Source organism: Giraffa tippelskirchi, chromosome 10 (assembly GCF_054371585.1).
Source record: "Giraffa tippelskirchi isolate mGirTip1 chromosome 10, T2T-mGirTip1v1.2.pri, whole genome shotgun sequence".
Taxonomy (NCBI): Eukaryota; Metazoa; Chordata; class Mammalia; order Artiodactyla; family Giraffidae; genus Giraffa; species Giraffa tippelskirchi.
This window is the reverse complement of record NC_137284.1, coordinates 102239416-102253426: the sequence shown is the minus strand read 5'-3', so window position 1 is coordinate 102253426 and position 14011 is coordinate 102239416. Positions and strand designations below refer to the sequence as shown.

The 14011-nt window shown below is 38.7% G+C and overlaps 1 protein-coding gene across 2 annotated transcripts in view; it reads right to left on the bottom strand.

Moving 5' to 3' along the window:
* The window catches only part of DOCK4 (dedicator of cytokinesis 4), a 482101-nt gene that overhangs the window by 209037 nt on the left and 259053 nt on the right, over positions 1-14011 (bottom strand). The gene's annotated exons all lie outside the window — the stretch shown is intronic.

Below are 14011 nucleotides of genomic sequence, written 5' to 3'. Positions count from 1 at the left end.
TGAATCTACAGGTTCCAAACTTTTCAAAAAACTCTGACATCTGTCTTTGACGTCCTCAATAACCTGTCCCAGGTTTTATTCCAAAATGACCATCCAAGCTGCTGTTTATCTTGTTAATGTGGCAAAATTCATCAAAAATCTCATATTTTCCTTAATAATCCCATTTCTAAGGCTTTATTTTAAAGTCATATTCTGAAATACACGATATATCCCTCACATTATTACTTACAAATGTGAAAAAACTTTAGAGCATTTGAGTCCAACAGTCAGGGTTGGATACAGAAATTAGGGCCTTAAATCTCAAAGCTAGAAAAGAAAATGCAACCTCCTTAGAGCTCAGTAAATTATTTTTTATTTTTAATGTTTTCCTATTCGGTACTAGGAAGCCAAAGAAACAAACTTAAGGCAAACATCTGATAACTGTCTTTGATTCATTCATGAAATAGATGCTGTCTGTTAGTCATTAAAGAATTGGGCATCTTAAAATTTAACTAGATTAAAAAATTTTTTAAGTAGTACATGCATATGTCAAACTGTGCTAAAGGTTCTGTTATGTAAGGAAATGTACTTCCTTACCTCAATTACTGAGTTCTGTTTACTAGAATTAATCCATGTTTACAATTTCTTAAGTATCCTACCACAATTTTTCTTTTTTAACTGTGATAATTGTCATAAGGAAATCAAACCAGAAGTTGAGATAAAAATAATAAAAGATAAATGGTTTTAGAAGGCACTTCTGAAAGAGTAACATTCAAGCTTGGAAAGAGAAACAAACGGAAATGCAAAAAATAGGGAGACAGTGCTTCAGACAGAGAAAAGAGCATGTGTAAAGATCCTGCAACAGAAAAGAACTTGGGGTGATGGAGAAGATGGAAGAAGGTCACTGTGTCTGAGCAGAGTCAGATGAGGCTGCAGGGGAGACCAGAAGATAAGCAGCAGTCATGGAAGCCATGATTAATTACTTTTATTCTAAATGCAACAAGGGGGTCCCTCCTGGTGACTGAGATGGTAGTCTACTTGCAATGCAGGAGACTGGGGTTCAATCCCCGGGTCCAGAAGATCTCATGAAGAAGGAAATGGCTACCCACTCCAGTCTTCTTGCCTGGGAAATTCCATGGACAGAACAGCCTGGTGGGCTCAAAGAGTCAGACATGACTGAGCGACTAACACTTAACACAAATGCAACAAGAAGTCATTGGAGAATTTTAAATAAAGGAAATATGATTCAATTTGTGTTTTAAGAAAGTGTTCTTAGTGTTGTCTGGAAAATGGGATCAGAAAGAAGAATAGTAAAAATGATGAGTCACTGAGCTTCCTGGAAATGAACATTAGCTTTTTATCAAATTTGTGAAGTTTTTTGTCTATATTTCTTTTAACATGTTTTCTGCTCCTTTCTCTCCTTTCCTTTTGGTACTCTCATTTTATATGTTGGTGAGCTTGGTGGAATTTTTCTGAGGTTCTATTCCTTTTCTTTCAGTCTTTTCTGAGAAAAAAAATTTCCCCCCCAACGTCCACTGTTTTCAAGAGTTCCTATAGGTTTAAATTTCTGCAGAGTGTTTCAAATAAAGCCATTTTCTTTCAGGAGAGCTTCTTTTTATAAACTGCCTCTTCCCTGGGCCAAATCTATGATCCACTGCTCCAGAACTGGAGGTGGGTACAGCAGTCCATTCTTTAGAGTGATACCCCTGCTTTATGTGGCGAAAGCCAGGCTGGAGCAGTAACCTCTGGTCTCCTTGTGTGGAATCTCCAGCCAATGAGTGAGTTGGAGCAAGGGCAATTGATGCCTCAGTATTCTCAACTTTCTCTGTCTGGGACAGAGCCTCTGCCTTATGAGTAGCAGCCAGATAGTAGAAGGGAGGCCCCAACCTCTGAGCCACTTTTGCCAGGAATGTAGACTGTGCAACTCACAATTAATGGAGGTGAGAGACACTGGAGGCGTTCACTTTTTGATCAGATACAGCATCCCTTGACTGAGAGCTGAAAGGAGAAGCAGCCCTACCTTGTTGGCCACAAAACACCCAGAGCAGAACTTCCATCATGCTAAGCAGGGCCAGGTGGAAGGGAAGAAGTCGACTGTAACACAAGTAGCACAAACTCTCTCTGTCCTCATCAAGATTTAATAGTATTCTTTTTTTGTAAGCAATTCTTATTGGAGTATATAGTTGCTTTACAATGTTATATTAGTTTTTGCTGTACATCAAATTGAACCAACTATATGTATATCTACATCTCCTCTTTTCTGGATTTCCTTACTATTTAGGTCACCACAGAGCACGGAGTAGTCCCCTGAGCTCTACAATAAGTTCCAGTATTTTATACATAGTATCAATAGTGTATTTATGTCAATTCCAATCTCCCAATTCATCCCACACCCTCTTCTTTCCTTGGTGTTCATACATTTGTTCTCTACATCTGTATCTCTATTTTAGCTTTGCAAATAAGTTCATCTGTATCATTTGTCTAGATTCTACCTTTAAGTGATGTTATATGATATTAATTTTTCTATTTCTGATTTACTTCACTATATATCAGAGTCTCTAGGTTCATCCATGTCTCTGCAAATGGCACAGTTTTGCTCCTTTTTATGGATGAGTAATATTCTGTTGTATACATGTACATCTTCTTTATCTATTTCTCTGTTGATGGACATTTAGGTTGCTTCCTTGTCCTGGCTATTGTAAACAGTGCTGCAGTGAACACTGGGATGGATGTATCATTTTGAATTATGGTTTTCTACCGGGATATGCCCAAGGGTGGGATTGCTGGGTCATATGGTAACTCTATTTTTAGTTTTTTAAGGAAATTCCATGCTGTTCTCCATAGTTGGTGTATCAATTTATATTCCCACCAACAGTGTAAGAGGGTTACCTTTCAAAATCCATACCTTCTCCAGCAATTTTTGTTTGTAGATGTTTTCATTAATGGCCATTCTTACTGGTATTTTGATTTGCATTTATCTAATAATTAGTGATGTTGAGCATCTTTTCATATGCTTTTTGGCCATCTGCATGTTTCCCTTGGAGAAGTGTCTACTTAGGTCTTCCATCCATTTTTAATTGGGTTGTTTATTTTTTTGATATTGAGCTGCATGAGTTGTTTGTGTATTTTAGAAATTAATTTCTTGTTAGTTGCTTCATTTAAAAGTATTTTCTCATATTCTGAGGGTTTTCATCTTGTTTATAGTTTCCTTTGTTGGGTAAAAGCTTTTAAGTTTAATTAGGTCCCATTTGTTTACGTTTGTTTTAATTTTCTAAATTAAGCATTAACTTTTATTCTTCAGTAAGTATTTCTTCATTTGCTGTATGCTCTCAAGAAAATTTTCAGACTTTAATGCTTTTTAAAAAATATGATCATTACTAGTTATAGTTTGGAGCAAGTCCATGCAGTGCCTTATGCTGTCATTCTTGGGCAAGACTCTGAAAACATTATTTGTTGACAATACTTGCATACTTTGTGTTTGGTAGGCAGGGGCCAAAGGGTAAAACCTAATTGTCAGGATTTCTCAACATGAATGATAATTACTAACATCATCTGGTGTCAGAAAAACTTCATAAAGGTGATTATCATTAGATCTTTCCATAAATTCACCTTCGGTAAAATCTATTAATTTCTGAAATCCTAAGACCTCATTATTATCAGAGCAAGAATTTTTATTTCTATTCCCTTCTTTGCGCTTGATTTACAAAATCCATCATCTGAGTTTTGCTTTGGATACTACAGCATTCTATGTTGTGTCTATAAGGTAAGTTAATTGACTTTAAATAAAACACCAGAAGCATATATAACTTTCAGGGATACATCCTGGTTGCATCAAGCAGTAAAACCCTGACAGGATCAGGCAAGGTGTTCACACAGCAAAGTCAGCGACAGAGTCTCAGAGCCTCTGGAACACAGGGAAGAAAGGAAGCCAAATGTCTGCTAGGAGTGGTGTCAAGTGAGACAACACTGTTGGAAAGGGAGTCCGCTGAGGAAAACCAAGAAGCATTAGGAAGAGATTAGAGTGTAGAAATGGACCAGGTTCAGTTCAGTTCAGTTCAGTCGCTCAGTCATGTCTGACTCTTTGTGACCCCATAGACTGCAGCACGCCAGGCCTCCCTGTCCATTGCCAACTCCCAGAGTTTACTCAAACTCATGTCCACTGAGTCGGTGATGCCATCCAACCATCACATCCTCTGTCACCCCCTTCTCCTTCTGCCTTCAATCTTTCCCAGCTTCAGGATCTTTTCCAATGAGTCAGTTCTTTGCATCAGGTGGCCAAAGTATTGGAATTTCAGTGTCAGCATCAATCCTTCCAGTGAACGAACACCTAGGACTGATCTCCTTTAGGATGGACTGGTTGGATCTCCTTGCAGTCCAAGGGACTCTCAAGAGTCTTCTCCAACACCACAGTTCAAAAGCATCAATTCTTCAGTGTTCAGTTTTTTTTTTATAGTCCAACACTCACATCCATACAGGACTATTGGATAAACCATAGCTTGGACAAGGATAGATGAAGAATTAAAATGGAAGCCAGGACAGCACTGTAGGCCTTCTGAAATGCATGTTCATTGCATGATGGAGGGCGCACAGCTGCTCAAAGCCTCCCACCAGCAAGACCACATTACCCGAAGGACACAAATTCTTTAATGTTTCCATACTAAAAACTAGATGCTTATGTCTTCAATGCTGCAAAGCTCAAATCTCCTCTTTCAGATGTACTTTCAAAGCCATATAAAGTAAACAATAAAAAAAAATCACTCCTCTCTCTAAAGGGTCATATCTTGATTTCTGACTTTCAGCCTGTATTATTCAATTTATGAATAAGGAAGCTAACAGCAATAGGTATAAACTGCCTGATGAAATAAAAATTCATATTTTAAGGCAAGACAAGAAAAATTTAAATATGAAATTTTTCTCTGCCTTTTTGGGCCTTTCTCCCCTCCTGCGTGCATTGTGCATCTGCATTATAATATGTTAATCAGACCTCCCCAATGGCAGAAACACCTGATCAACCATAAATTAGATCAATTTTTCTTCTTGTGGTGCCAGTCATGTAACTCCTTGGAAGATAACATTCCCTTCTTAATCCTGTAAGGTACCCACCACTCACCTTATATGTCAACTTTATGTACAATGCCAATATACCATTTCTTTTAAAGACAGCAATTGGTACAGAACAGACTGCTCAGATAATCTGGGCTGAACCTAATTGAAATTCTTAGTGTAAATACTCACTTATGACCTGGTTAATATTACTAGCTATACTACTTGTTGGGCCTCCCAGGTAGTTCAGTGGGTAAAAAATCTGCCTGCAATGCAGGAGACACAGGAGACTTGGGTTCGATCCATGAGTTGTGAAGAACCCCTGGAGGAGGGCATGGCAACCCACTCCAGTATTCTTGCCTGGGGAATCCCATGGACAGAGGAGCCTCGTGGACTACAGTCCATAGGACTGTAAAGAGTCAGATATGACTGAAGCGACTGAGCATGCATACAACTTGTATTTTCCCTATTTTACAAGATTATTATTTCTTGATTACCAAGTGGATGACTGAGCTAACGATAATTAGGAGACTTGAAACAACTGACCAAATATATAATCCCATAAAACCAATGATTTTAAGAGTGTAAGTATAGATACCAGAACAAGCAACAAGAAGGAACCATTCCCTAGACCATAAGAGACTAGTAAGGCAGGTGGCAGAGAAGTTTTGGTTACTGTGAATAGGACTTAGTCCAGAAATAGCACACTGACTGGCCCAACAACAAAATCCTTGCCTGTCCTGGGAATGAGCATTCCTAGCTCAATGGGACAAATTGGTCATAAAATGCCTCCAAAACTATGCCCAAGATTAAGACTGAAAGGGAAAAAAACAAAGCATGTTGCCCATCATCCATTACACAAGAATCAAGTCACTGCAATTGTTGACTTACAGCACAGGGCAAAGATCAGGATGAGGTACTTGTGCTCAGGGAAGACTGGCAGAACTGGTCCTCACAGATTATTCTCAGGAGAAAATTTTATGAACTCAGTTCCCTGCATCTTCCCATACTTAGAAAAGCACCAATAACTAAGATATTTATTCCTCAAGAGTAGCAGTAACCTTCTACCAAGATGTTTGATTGCACATACCCCTTTGTCAAGATCACATGTACACTGTTCCCTCCATCCCCCAAACTTTACTTCTTCAGAACAGTTCTCAGAGCTCTCTGAGAGACGGTCTCCCAGGTTATAATTCTCAGGTTGGCTCAAAGAAAATTTTCCATTTTTTTGGTAGTATGACATAGTCTGTTTCTTTAATTATTATTAATTAGAAGACCATTATTTTACAATATTGTACTTGTTTCTGCCATACAATATCATCATGTCTCTTTTAGATTACTTTGAATTAATTTTTTTGTTGACATATTTAAGTCTGGTGTGTGTGTCAGTCACTCAGTCGTGTCTGACTCTTTGCGACCCCATGGACTGTAGCCCACCAGGCTCCTCTGTCCATGGGATTCATCAGGCAAGAATATTAGAGTGGGTAGCCATTTCCTTCTCCAGGATTTAAGTCATAAAGGATGCAATTCTAAAGGAGGATGAACAACAGGCTGACCTTCAGAAAATCATTGCCCTGATATATCTGCATAGGTAACCTCATCCATTGGGATGCTGACTTCCTAACAGCTAAAAGGTATGAGAAGTATGGGTAAAAAATCTGGTGATTTTAACTACTAGTCCACAGATCTGCTATTTCCAAGTATTGGGAAGGCTTTTATGTTTTCCTTAAAGAAGTGGTTAGCCCATGGCTAACAGTTATTGAGAAAATATGATTGAAGTAACACATTAATAATAAGTCATGGAATGTCAAACTAAGACATATAAGCAACATCTGGAATTGTTTATAGTTTCATCAACTCTTAACCAGAAAAGAAATTTATTGACCAGAAATGAAAGACAAAAACCATTGGCATATAGTGGAAGCTCTAATTGTAGGAGTGGATGATACTATTCGGAGGGAATTAACATTTTTTTAACAAAGAACTTTCACCTTAAAGTTTCCATACTTATTTTTAAAGGCAAACATTGAGGATTAGGTTAATGGATAAAAGGTTGTTTATTTGCTTTCTATTGTAACTATTACTACTTATTTGTAATTTTTTTCAAAGCACACAGTAAGCCACTGGCTAAAAAAACTTTTTAAAAGTGTACATGCTGCTGCTGCCTCTAAGTCGCTTCAGTCGCGTCCGACTCTGTGCGACCCCATAGACGGCAGCCCACCAGGCTCCGCCGTCCCTGGGATTCTCCAGGCAAGAATACTGAAGTGGGTTGCCATTTCCTTCTCCAGTGCATGAAAGGGAAAAGTGAAAGTGAAGTCGCTCAGTTGTGTCCGACTCTTAGTGACCCCATGGACTGTAGCCTACCAGGCTCCTCCGTCCATGGGATTTTCCAGGCAAGAGTACTGGAGTGGGGTGCCATTGCCTTCTCCATAGAGCATGGCATAAATGAGTGTATGTAATATCTGATGTTTTTAATTTATTGAAATACTTGTTATAAACAACATTTTTTTCAATGTTGTGTATCTTTTCCTATGTAGTATAGAAAATAAGATGGTTGGATGGCATCATTGATTCAATGGACATGAGTTTAAGCAAACTCTAGGAAATAGAAAAGGACAGGGAAGCCTGGCATGCTGCAATCCATGGGGTTGCAAAGTTGGACATGACTGAGCAACTGAACAAGAAATATCTAAATTGGCAAAATATAAGTAATTCAGAGAATAAAACAAGGCTCTAATCACTACTTCCATTACCTTATAATTTGAGTTTGTGTCTGTGGTTTTTTTTAAAGTACTACATGAAGTTGTACAAATACCTTCAGTAGATAGGTTTGGTCACTAAGTCATGTTCTACTCTTGTGACCCCATGGACTGTAGTCCGCCAGGTTCCTCTGTCCATGGGATTCTCCAGGCAAGAATACTGGAGTGGGTTGCTCCAGGGGATCTTCCTGACAGGTATCCCACACTGCAGGCATACTCTTTTCAATTAAGCCACCAGAGAAGCATATTTTAATATATTTTGAACTATATCTTTTTTCTTCACTGTCATGAAAAGAGAATGGCTTAAAGGAAACTAAAAAGATATGACAACTGCATGCAATACAGCCTGAGTTCCTTTTGTTATAAAGGACATTGAGAAAATTGTCAAAATCTGAATAAGATCTACAGATTAGGTAAGACTATTGTATCAATGTTCACTTTCTGATTTTGATTACTGTACTGTGGTTATGTTGCCATGTTCTGAGTAAGTAGAGATAAAGAGGAACAATCCCTATAATTTGTTCTGAAGCAGTTCAGGTGGGAAAAAACATATGTAGGTGTGATATATATGCATGTACATATACATGTATATGTGTGTATGTGTAAACATCAGGGGCATTAATGCAATCCTTAAGAATTACACAAATCCAGTAATAGTAAGTTACTATCTATAGAGAGAGTCTATATAAGATACACACAAATACATATATGTATTACACACAAATATGTATATATATATGAATAAAGTGCCTGTGTGTGTGTGTGTGTGTGTATAGAGAGAAAGAAAGCAAGAGAAGGATAATGCAAATATAACAAAATGTTAAACTTAGAGAAGTTACATATTTGCTGTACTATTCTTAAAACTTTTCTGAAAGTAAAATTAATTGGAAGCTAAAAACTCAAAAAGAATAAAAACAAAGCATGATTTAATAATTGTGTGTGTGAGCTCAGTAATTCCAACTCTCTGTGAACTTATGGACTGTATCCTGCCAGGCTCCTCTACCCATGGACTATTCCCAGCAAGAATAGTGGAGTGGGTTGCCATTTCCTCCTCCAAGGGATCTTCTAGATCCAGGGATCGAACCCAGGTCTCTCGCATCTCCTGCATTACAGGCAGATTCTTGTACCTCTGAGCCACCAGGGATGTCTTCGTTTAATAATTAGGAAATTCTAAAAGTGAGTCAAAAGGCCATATACTATATGTCTAGCCAATAGGTGGCGCCAATGAGTACCTGTTTTCTTAATACTATAAAGCAAAGTTTCTAAGTGCAATGTTCAAAAGTCAAGAGTATTAACACAATCTTTAAGAATTACACCAGTTTAATACTATTGAATTAAACAACTACCTGTCTATGTGAGGACAGGATGCTCCACTCCCCCAAATACAGTCTAACTCTCTCAAAAGCCTCCTTTCACCTCAGTTAAATGAAGAATACCATTTACTTCCTGCACAGGGTTAAACTGCCCTCTTTGTACAAGTAAGTGGGCTTCTTATCTAGGTAATTCTGAAGGAGTTTCACCTTCTGTGGGGGTTAAAATGTATAACTGGAAGGAATGCAATCACACTGCTCATCTGGCTAAGGCAAAAAGCAGATTGTAGAAACTGACCTGATTAGCAAATACGATTTCTTCTATTACAACTTACAACGTTACATGTACAAACTACAGGAAATAGGGTTTCATAAACACATAGATAATATTAAAAGATTCTGAATTTTCTCTTAGGACATAATGAACAGGAGCCAAGGATTTTTACACAATTTATTTCAAGTAACAGAACTGAATGTGTCTCAGGAAATCATATTGGCTCAGTCTTATTTCACATTCCTAGAATTCAACTGCTAATGTCTATCAGAGGTGATGTTAATAATAACCATTTGCTCAACAAACTTCAACTAGGCTGGTTCTAATGACTATTTTTAGAAGTTCAAATTCTCACAATATGATTTTTGGATTTAAAAATTCTCACAGAGTACAACTTTGGAAATTTTGAATTACCACAATGAACTAAATCTAACCATACAGATATGTTAATTCAATTATATTTTTACCTTTAAAAGTTAAACGGATCACCTGAAATTTTCTTCCAGTTTCTAAACCCAATAAAGATAGTGGTTAATATACCTTAGCAACACAGGTCTTAGGTTAGAGGGGGAGAAAAAACCCAGTTATCTAGACAAATCCTTTTACCTATTAAATAGACAAGATTATAACTCCAAAAGATAGGAGCACATCAATGAAGCATAAAAGGTCTGAAAATTAGGTGGTAGAATTTGATTCTAAAATTAATTTCGAAGTTATTCTTTTTTTCTTTTTTTAGTATAATGACCAAGGAATAGCAGGAGGAAAGCAGGGACTAAAACAACACTTTGTTGAGTGAACTTAATTCTCTCGAAAACATCTGACTGCACTGCTTCCATTTAATCAACTACTCCATGGTCCAAGGAGAAAAAGTCAACATTTCACTGCGATAATTTAATCATGAGGCAACCCAATTTCCAACTTCAATTTCCTACACTCTTGTTTCCCCCTTAAGTACGCTATCAGATACCTCCCTTTCAATAATAAAGCCAAACAGCTCCTAAAACTCTATCCACTATTTTTATAATTGCCTTCCCTGGAGGAGCCTGGTAGGCTGCAGCCCCTGAGGTCACGAAGAGTTGGACAGACTGAGCGACTTCACTTTCACTTTTCCCTTTCATGCACTGGAGGAGGAAATGGCAACCTACTCCAGTATTCTTGCCTGGAGAATCCCAGGGATGGAGGAGCCTGGTGGGCTGCCGTCTATGGGGTCGCACAGAGTCGGACACGACTGATGCGACTTAGCAGCAGCAATAACAGCAGCAAGACAGGTGACAACAGAACAATGTTCCACTCTCCAAGAAGAGTGGAAACTTAAATGGAAAGAAAGAGTAAAGGGTTCATTTACTAATTTTTACAAGTTTCTGTCTGAGCTTTTTCTCTCTGGAGCAGTATTTTGGAGTGACAAGGCTTAGGGCTGGGTTTGCCTTGCTGTGAGAGAGCTAGAAGGGACCAGAAGGAGACCAAAGGAATAGAAGGCGAGTTGATGCTGGCTGGGTGCAGCTGGCTGGGACTCAGGCTTGAAAGGAGGGGGAAGGAGAGGAGTGGGCTATAAGGACAGGAGAGCAGGCAGGGCTTTGCAGCAAAAGCCAAGCATAGAGAGTATATATTCAGCTATCTAGGAATCTCAGCATCAAGATAGGCAGCAAAATGCAGGATTGATTCTGCTGAAGGCAGAGAAAACCTGCTAGGCAGGGTTGTATGGTAAAATGGTTTCTTTTACTCTTTCCAAAGACGCAACAAGTAGTTTTCATTTCAGTACAATGTATGTAAACACAACAGGTAACACCCAGGGAACTTCCCAGGGAAACATAGTATGCTGCCTTTCCTCCCTGGGGTTAATCTATGTGTCAGAAGGAAGACCTGGGAAGAGAGGTTAGCAGTCAACTGAACACAAATGAGATGGAAGAAACAAAGAGTAGGAAGAATCAATGTGATGATTCAACCTACCAATAATTCAGCCTTATGATTCTCAAAGTCTCCATTTAGAAGATCAAATCAGGATCCATTTTGAGAAAATGAAGCAAGGTGACTTGACAAAAGAAGGGTAAAATATTCTAGAGGATGACTCCGAAGTTGTAAAAAAAACAAAAGCTAACAATGAATAGATCCATTATATATCAAGTGCTGTGCTATGTGCTCTGCAACATTTTCTCTTTTAATCCTTCAATAACCCTCACAGGATGATACTATCATTATCCCAGTAAAACTTGATTCAAACTTAGGACATCCCACTTCCAGGAGCAAATATATTTGGGCTATCCTCTCTAAGAGATGACTTCCACCTGTAAGCAGAGAGAAATGTATGGTTTGGCTTGACTGGCATCCTGATTTCATAAGATATAGGGTCAATTATGTAAGGAATCTATCCAGACATATAAGTAAATCAAAACCCATTATCCAGTACTTCAGCATGACTCAAGAGGCCACTGAGCATCACTTCAGTCAGGACAATGATAAATTCAAAGGATCCAACAACAGAAGAGTTGTAAGGCACACTGGAAAGAGGAAAGACCTGGGAGTTGACAAGCAGTTTGGAAACAAGTACACTGGAGCAAATCAACACACTTTGCTTAGTCAACACTGCATCTATGATGGTAAGGAGGGAAGGGACTACATGGGAAAAATCAGAAAGTCAGGGTTAGTTTTATATTTATTTATTCACGTAGGAGGCAAATACAAGCAAATTAAAAATAATGGGACTCTGGGAGAGAAAGAAAAAAATACACAATGGCTACAAACTTCTCCACCCAAAGTCAGTTGGCAGAAGCAAAGGAGTAAGGCATAATGAATGTGAGGCATCAAAAGAGCTCAAAAAGGAAATTCTTTAAATCGAGTCTAGAGCAGCATTGCCTAATAGAACTATGATATGAGCCACCTATGTGACTAGTAACCACTTAAAAAATAGAAACAAAATTAACTTTTGTAATATATTATGTTTAAACCAATATATCCACAATGTTACCTTTGACCATATAATCAATATAAATATTATTAAAGGGATGTTTCATGTTCATTATATATGTATCAAGTCTTCAAAATCAAGTATGTATTTTACAAGTACTACACATGGTAATGACATCCCCAGTGGCTCAGCAGTAAAGAAATCGCCTGCAGTGCAGGAGGCCCAGGAGACATGGGTTCAATCCCTGGGTCAGGAAGATTCCCTGGAGAAGGAAATGGCAACCCAATCCAGTATTCTTGCTGCAAAAATCCCATGGACAGAGGAGCCTGGCGGGCTACAGTCCATAGGGTCGCAAAGAGTCGGACACAACTGATCAACGGAGCATGCGTGCTCACACTTCAATCCCAGTGCTCTACCAGCCTCATGCCTAAGGCTCAATAGCCACAGGTGGCTGGTACCTATCAAGGTGGACATCACAGGTACAAAACACATTTAATGATAAAAAATAATCCATGGCATCAAGAAATACCAAAAAGTCTGTCAAAAGTAATGAATTTGGTTAGAAGTTTGCCAATGAATTTGGCAAGATAAGTTTTAAAAAAGCACTAGGCCTACCATCTTACTGAAAGTACATTTAAAATAAATCGCTTGGTCTCTACACAGTAAGTGCTATTTCAATTCTTTCACAGAGAAATTGAAGACAAGTGTACACAGCAGTTTCTGAGGTAGTCTTCTTATTTCAAGTTATATTCACTAAAATCTCCTGGTCCTTCAGAGACTCTACCTTTCATAGCAAGTGCAAGTATTTTGTTTATTTAGTGGTAGATGGAGGGTTTTGTGTGGATCAAAGGAAGCCAAGTTCCCTCCCCGGCTCTTGGGAAACTGAAGAGCCAACTGCCCTCACCATTCATTACGGCCTGAAGTGCTGCCGCATGAATGAGCTGTGAATACTTACGGCTCTCATGGGACCAAACCACAGAGCTTCTGTCTGCAGTTACTTTGTGGGTTGTTTTGGGCTGGTGATGTGGGATCGTCCTATGCAAAGGGTCCTCTGTTCATGGAATTCTCCAGGCAAGAATACTGCAGTGGGTAACCATTCCCTTCCCCAGTGATCTTCCCGACCCAGGGATCAAACCCTGCAGGGTCTCCTGCACTGCAGACAGATTCTTTATTGTCTGAGCAACAGTAGAATCTGCCTGCAATGTGAGAGACCTGGGTTCAATCCCTGGACCAGGAAGATCCCCTGGAGAAGAGAATGGCAACCCACTCTAGTAATCTTGCCTGGACAATTTCATGGACAGAGGAGCTTGGCAGGCTACAGTCCGTGGGATCGCAAAGAATTGGACACGACTGAGTGACTAACGTTTTCACTTGGCCTGGTGAGATGTACACAGGTATGAAGAAAAGGTGGTCTAAATTTAAATTCAGGGTCTTTTAATTGCCAGGCAAGTTGGACTATAACACAACCATCTATATTCAGGGTACTTTAAAAATCAGCCACAAAAAGCAACGCATTCAGTTCAAATACCAGTTGATTTAGAAGTTTCTTTAATTAAAGCACACAACTGCATAGTTTATTCTGCTTCAACATGGGTTTGAAGGTGGGACAGGGAACAAATAATATTCACCATGTTTTGTATACTGATCAAACTTAAAGATGTCATTCAATGTATTATATAATCTACATATGCTATAGTGTAATACTAGTATATTACTAGTATTAAGACTATGCGCCACCTGATGT